Consider the following 6,225-nt stretch of genomic DNA (forward strand, 5'->3'; position numbering starts at 1 on the left):
TCTTTAGAAATGTTGGCCCATATTGATAGGATAGCATCTTGCAGTTGATGGAGATTTGTGGGATGCACATCCAGGGCACGAAGCTCCCGTTCCACCACATCCCAAAGATGTTCTATCGGGTTGAGATCTGGTGACTGTGGGGGCCATTCTAGTACAGTGAACTCATTGTCATGTTCAAGAAACCAATTTGAAATGATTCGAGCTTTGTGACATGGTGCATTATCCTGCTGGAAGTAGCCATTAGAGGATGGGTACATGGTGGTCATAAAGGGATGGACATGGTCAGAAACAATGCTCAGGTAGGCCGTGGCATTTAAACGATGCCCAATTGGCACTAAGGGGCCTAAAGTGTGCCAAGAAAACATCCCCCACACCATTACACCACCACCACCAGCCTGCACAGTGGTAACAAGGCATGATGGATCCATGTTCTCATTCTGTTTACGCCAAATTCTGACTCTACCATTTGAATGTCTCAACAGAAATCGAGACTCATCAGACCAGGCAACATTTTTCCAGTCTTCAACTGTCCAATTTTGGTGAGCTCGTGCAAATTGTAGCCTCTTTTTCCTATTTGTAGTGGAGATGAGTGGTACCCGGTGGGGTCTTCTGCTGTTGTAGCCCATCTGCCTCAAGGTTGTGCGTGTTGTGGCTTCACAAATGCTTTGCTGCATACCTCGGTTGTAACGAGTGGTTATTTCAGTCAAAGTTGCTCTTCTATCAGCTTGAATCAGTCGGCCCATTCTCCTCTGACCTCTAGCATCAACAAGGCATTTTCGCCCACAGGACTGCCGCATACTGGATGTTTTTCCCTTTTCACACCATTCTTTGTAAACCCTAGAAATGGTTGTGCGTGAAAATCCCAGTAACTGAGCAGATTGTGAAATACTCAGACCGGCCCGTCTGGCACCAACAACCATGCCACGCTCAAAATTGCTTAAATCACCTTTCTTTCCCATTCTGACATTCAGTTTGGAGTTCAGGAGATTGTCTTGACCAGGACCACACCCCTAAATGCATTGAAGCAACTGCCATGTGATTGGTTGATTAGATAATTGCATTAATGAGAAATTGAACAGGTGTTCCTAATAATCCTTTAGGTGAGTGTATATGCTGGTAACTGAAACCCTCCTACTCGGTTATATTAGTGAAATACACATTCACATTAACAGTAGTGCCCACACAATTATGTTTGGAATTACTTTTTATTTTTACTCTGTGTAACCAAACAAGTAACCAACATTTTTAGTTTGACTTTTTATTTTAACAGTGAAATTCATAACAACATGAAACATGTTTATTAAAATAAAACAGATTTCAAAATTCAAAACGGGCCTATAAATATATACGCGTGAGTGATCTTAAGGACGAGAGGCGAAATTAAGATATTCACATCCTTGAAGTAAAGCACACGCATTAAGAATCGATTCGGGGATTTCCCAAATCGATACTGTTTTGAAACATTTGAAGATCGATTAAAATCGAAGAATCAATATTTTTTACCCAGCCCCATCTATACACCGTGTCTACACAGGACGTGGCGCAATGCGACACAACAAAAGACAAAATCCCAATTAGAACAATCCCATTAGAACTGGCCGCTGGTCGCATCCGGTGTAGACACTGTAAGGGAATATAAACTCACTATCCAAGCCAACACTTTCTAAAATGTTTGCAGTTTTAAGACAGTCTCCCTCAAGATCATATAGCATCTCTGTCATGTCCAGATAGTTATTCCTTAAAGGGGTGGTTCAACAGTGTTTCATGCATTCTGACTACATTACATTGTTGAACGTGCTGGCTTCTCATGCTTGATATGGTCAACTTGTCAAAAAACAAGTTGGCCTTATGACGTAGTATTTCTGTGCTGGATACATGAAATTCTGTGTGTAACAACCTTTCTTAGTCCTTTATTGGGCAATTCTCCCGGAAAAGCATGCCCACGCATCAATCAGTGAGAGAAAGAGCACGCCCACCCGTCAACCAGCGAGAGCGAGGCTGTGTCCGAAATAGACCCCTATAGGCCTACCCTAATTTAGTGCACTATTTGAGTGGACATCCATTTTTGTAGTGGTGTCTGAAATTATAGTGAATATTGTTGAGTGCACTTGTTCAGTTCCACAATGCACAGCAATAACGAGTGTACAGCCGATGTACACTCACCATACCCATAATGCACCTTGAGGCATGTGCTGTTTTCAGCCGTCATAAAACGCAAGAGAAGAAGAGGCAGGCACTGACTGAATGCATCATCAGTGGAAGATGGTAGTTATGTAGCCTATGTACATTAGTGCTGCCTATTTTATGTATACAACTAATAAATGCTCAAGTTGAGTAACTTTTACATGAAATGCTTAGGGGTCACTTATTTCATTATTATTCTGAAATTCTAACATTCAGTTAATGGCTATACAGGTAGAGAGCACTATTGCGTTTACTGTTTGTCTGTAAATTGCTTGACTTCTCTGTTTTTTTCTAAATCGAAGAAGTAAAGCCACGATTTTTTATATTTTAGAAGGCTTGAGTGGACAGTTGCGCTGACGGTGAATGAATCAGCAATTCGTTTCTGAGGAGAAATTGGTCAGTAAACGCTCATGCAGGAGCACTGCGCGTCACAAAAAAATATGTATTTATTTAAAAAAATGTGTTATTTGCACGTTTTATGTATGTTTGTTTTACACAAATAAATAATCTATTACACAAAATCCATATTTATTGTGTATGCGCGATTAACACAAAGAAAATATATTATTTAAACAAAACATTATTTATTTATTTATTTATTTATTATCTGATTATTATTTACACAAAACAATATTTATTATGTGTCTGTTACTTACACAAAGAAAATAACTTATTTATTTTATTTGTAAAGATTATACTGCAAGCCCAAACTACGCAACAGTTTAAGTCCGGGCATTGATCAGACACTTCCGGGGCACTGAGTGTCCAAACTCATTCACTCGTTTTCATTCACTACTTTAAGTGGAGTATATTAGTGGACTAATGCAGGGAAAAGTGAATAAGTGTATAGGGGGCTATTTCAGACAGCCCGACAGAAAGAGCATGTGCACACGTCAACCAGCTAGAGCGAGAGAAATAGCACGCCCATCAATGTGCTTTGCAGAAGTTCAGCTGTGTTTGTTTGTTCACTACATTTTGGTGAGGAATGTAAACAGTGAATATAAAGCTGGATTTGCAAATCTTTGAAACTGATAGTTGGAGCGTTTTTTTATTGGCAATCGGCACGTGCATTATGTGAACAACAGGAACTTATAGTAAATCAACAGTTATGCAGAGATAATGCGATGATGTATGTAACCCCCCCACACGCCTCCATGGCTTGCCTGTTTTCGGAAATAATAGTACAGCTGAATCTGTCTTTTATAAATCTGATCAAACTAAATACTCTTCGAAGATACGAAGTATGCAGTACGACTCTATATACTGAAGATTAATATGAGATTGGCAGTAACTGCGTGTACCTCCGCTTTTAATGTATTTTTTCTATTTATTTGTTCTTAATTTCATTATTCTTTCTACAAACTTCACTTATATTTTCAAACGATATTTCACCATGATGGGAATGACCCCTTGACGGGCTAAAGGTGAATTTCTTTAATTGCCTGACAGATTTACACTGCTTATTTCCCATGCAGTGTATATACATTTACCTCACACTGCTATCTTGTGTCACAATTACCACACAGAATTGAGTGAAGGAATGTTACTTTAATCACGTCATATTTTACGTATTAATCAAGAATTTAAACCAGAGAAAACAGTGGAAATGAGTTGTATTCTAAATTAGTAGTAGTATGTCCCAAATCATAGTATGCTGAAATGAGTATTCTTAAAGTACCTGGATGGATTACTGTTTCTGGTGAAAATTTGAAGTGCAGATCCATGGACAATTAAACGGCTGATATTACCCACAGCTCAGAAGGTGGAATTTGACGCTACACTGCATTAATATAATTAAATAAAAGATGCTTCGCTAAATCAATAAATGTAATTATATAGAGAACGTTACATCAAAATAATGAATGAATGAATGAATGAATGAATACTTAAATGCAAAGAAGGACTTTATTTTGATGACTGTTAACAATCACACTGTCATCCAGGCAATAGAAGCCACTTCCATTTTGCATTAGTATGTCCCAGTTAGTGCATACTGTTTTGCTGTGTGGTATATACTTTTCCGAATATACTTTAGGGGCATAGTGTAAGTATGCGAACTGGGATGCACAAAATGTGCAGAGCAGTGGGTCCCCAGGAACAGGTTTGGGAACCACTGCCTTAATTAACCTTAATGGCAGGTGATATGTGTTAAGTGGTCTAAATAAAGAGTGTGTGAGAGGGTGGTGGGCTACCTTGGTGCGGGAGCTCTGATTTGGGGAGAGCGCTAAACGACCGTTCGGGACAATTAGTGTCTGCGGCTATGAATGCAAATGAGCCCAGTTGCACTGGGACCGGAACTCAGACAACTAGGTTTCAGCGGCATAGCGAAACATTGTAAGAATCAAAGCTCTCATCGATTTGATGGTGTTTATGCTACATAAATGGTAAAACAATTGTGCCTGGAGTGTAACACTGATGAGGATGAGGAATAAACCATGGTCCTCACGACCCCCCGCTCTGCATATTTTGCATCTCTCTCTCTTGTTTAACACACCTAATTGAAATCACCACCTCTTTAGAAGAGGGCTCCATGAACAAACTGTGTTTCAATTGACATGGTCCCTACACAGTGTTCACTGCTCTCTACTGCACACAGGAAATCAGCTGAAGTTTAAGAGCACGGATTTGCCCTTACTACAGAAATGCCAAGGGCTGTATAACCCTAATCAGGAGATTTGTGTACGTCTTCTGCACTTTAAGGCCCTTTAAATCTTACAAACGCTTCTTTCGAACTGGAATCATGGCAGAATATCCAGTGATCTGATGTTCACTCCACAGGGCGTATTGAACAAACCTCTGAAGGGATAAGAGAAACATACAAAATATGCAGAGCGGGGTGTCACGAGGACCAGGATTAAGAACCGCTGTCTTAAACCCACACAAGACAGGACAAAATGTAGGTGCGTTAACCTGGGTCCCGGCTCCTGGAGGGCCGGTGTCCTGCAGAGTTTAGTTCCAACCCTAATCAAATACACATGACCAAGCTAATCAAAGTTCCCTTTCTGTCGGTCTCTCGACGTTGTGTCGAACCGACAGAATGGGGTTTGTCTTGAGAACCTATCATCTTCTGAGTATTTAGAAAAGGCCAATGAAAATTGGCGAATGAAATTTGCATGCCGGGCTCCTCCCCGGATGTCCGGGTATAAGAGGGAAGCCGGCGTGCTCATTCATTCACCTTTTGTTCTTCAGAGCCTAAGCATCTGATGAGCACTTCCAGATCTTTGCTGATCTTCCAGATCTTCGCTGGTCCTATCCTGCTGGAATCTACGACGTGGTGCAGTGGACGGTCCCTTCCTGCAGCGACTTTCCCCTGGGTGTCTCGGCAGTTCCAGTAGTGTCTGAGCAATATTTCCTTTTTTCCAAAAGAGCAAATTTCTCCAGCGTGGCATGTCCCGCTTTTCTCTTGGGTGCGACGCGCTCATTGAGGAAGGGGATGGACACGATGTCTGTCTCAGGTGTTTGGGTCTCCGGCATGCTGAGGCAGCCTTCGTGGATACATCTTGCCCGCACTGCGGGAAGATGCCTATCCAGACGTTGCGGTCACGGGTGGCGGTATTCTTTATGGGTAAAGCCACCACCTCGTCTGTTACCCGATCCGTGACGGCAGTGACTACGGCCCTGCCACCCATTTCGGTTAACACCGGGGGTGATATGGGGATCACCGTGAACGTTAGACCGCCAGCCACAGGCTCACGGACCGTTCACGCCCCGTCTCGCTCGTCTGACCATTCCTTAAAAGACGGTCCTACCCTGTCTTGTTCCTCCGCCACGTACTCGGAAGTGCGTGACGAAGATGAGATGTCGATCGTAGCATCGGAGGGCGACCTCTTGGCATCCGACCCCGACGATTCCTCGGAGCTCCCTCCCCCGGGGGGTCGAGCCCAGGAAGAAGCGGACGTTGAGATGTCAACCATGCTCTTCCAGGCCGCCGCGATCATTGGGCTGCAGGGCACAGCACCGCCTTTACCCAGTTGGATACGTGGTACCTGGGGTCTGAGCGCGGCTCCAAGCCGCGCCCAGCGGTCAACCACCAGGGTGGCG

This window comes from Triplophysa rosa, linkage group LG7, assembly GCF_024868665.1.
Source record: "Triplophysa rosa linkage group LG7, Trosa_1v2, whole genome shotgun sequence".
NCBI classification, from domain to species: Eukaryota; Metazoa; Chordata; class Actinopteri; order Cypriniformes; family Nemacheilidae; genus Triplophysa; species Triplophysa rosa.